The following is a 1,719-nucleotide window of genomic DNA, read 5'->3' as shown; positions in this document are numbered from 1 at the left end:
CCTCTGATTACCAACAGCCACAGCCATCCTCAGTATGTGTAAGAAAAGACTAGAAATTTAAAAAGTACTGCTGTAACAAAAATAGAAAAGAAATTGCTGTAGTATTTTCTCTCATTTTAAGGTAAAGGAAAGAATTGGATGTTTCTCCCCTCCCCCGTAGGCCAAATGCAGGCAGAAAACTGGAAGATCCACTCATAAACAATTGGGATTTTTTTTTTTTTGAATGACAACTAGCAGTGCTGTTCCCACTCAGACTCTTTCTGAGATGTAGGTTGATCCCGTGATGTCACAAGAGCAGTCAGAGCATGGGAGTGTTCTCCTGAGACTCTGGCATGTACCTGTGAAGACACTTTTGCTTGGTTTCTTGGAAAAGCCAGAGGAGAGAGGACATTTGGTGATACCCTTTATAGCTTGATGGGAGGATAGATCTGCAATGCGGGAAGCCATTTTTATTTCTCAGAGGAAGAAGACTTAGTTACTAATGACCAAGTATTATTAAAAAAGGGAACTGGGCTTTGAATCTCCAGTAGGCAAAAGGGACCCTAGCAGAATAAGGCTGTGGGTATATTGTTTGGGGGAGAAACTGAGCGGGTCACACATCAGCAGGGACCCATCACTGTCAGCAAAAGGTACAATCCTGTCTTTGGGGATGGGGTGGAGTAGGAGGTGCCTTGGAAAATTCCCCGACATGAACTTTATGATCAAGGGTCAGTATTTTGATACTTGCCATAGCACCAGGACATTCAGCTTTGCCTATAACCCCACTTGCAAAGTAGAGGAGCCCTGGCGTTGAAAGACAAAGTCACGAGAATGGAGGAAGGGCAATGGAAGAACTTGATACTGCTAAACATTTTACTAAAAAGCATCTAGTTTTAAATGCACATTCTGATGAATTTTGATGAGTGACACCCATGTAACCACCATCCAACCAATATATAGAAACCATTTGTCATCTCAAGGAGAAATTCCTTTGTGTCCTATCTCAGAATACAGCTCTCTACTCCCCACTCCTGGCCCTGGGCAACTACTGATTTGCTTTCTGTCCCTATAAATTCATCTTTTTTCAAATTGCAAAAAAATATGATAGTTAGAGTATGTGCCTTAGTGTTTTCCTTAGTTCATTCAGCACATTTTTGAGATTATATTAATATATGTTGGTGCACGTATCAGTAGTTTGCTCCTCTTGAATTTGTAATGGTATTCTATTGTGTGGATATATCACAATTTGTCCATTCACCTGTTGATGAACATTTGGGATTGTTTCCAGTTTTGGGCTATTATGAATAGAGCTGTTATATACAGTAAAGTCTTTTTGCAGACATAAGTTTTCATTTTCTGAGATAAATACGTAGGATTGGCATTTCTATATGATGTGGTAAGTATGTTTGAGTATATAAGAAACTATATAACTATTTTCCAAGTTACACTGTTTTCCATGAGCAATGCGTGAGAGTTTTAGTTGCTCGACATCTTTATCAAAGCTTGATATTGTAAGAATTTTTAACTTGAGATAATCTATTAAGTGAGTAGTGGTATCTCATTGTTGGTTCAATTTGTATTTCTCTGTTGACTATTGATTTGGAGCATTTTTATGTGTCTATTGTTATAAATATACTTTCTTTTGGGAACTGTTTAAAGATTTTTGCATTATGGTGTTTTTCTTCTTATTATTTAGTTGTAAGTAGTTTTTTATATATACTGGATACAAATCCTTTGTGA

This window comes from Propithecus coquereli, unplaced genomic scaffold (genome assembly GCF_000956105.1).
Source record: "Propithecus coquereli isolate 6110/MARCELLA unplaced genomic scaffold, Pcoq_1.0 Scaffold474, whole genome shotgun sequence".
Classification (NCBI taxonomy): domain Eukaryota; kingdom Metazoa; phylum Chordata; class Mammalia; order Primates; family Indriidae; genus Propithecus; species Propithecus coquereli.
The sequence above is the reverse complement of the archived record's forward strand: the minus strand, read 5'-3'. Positions refer to the sequence as shown.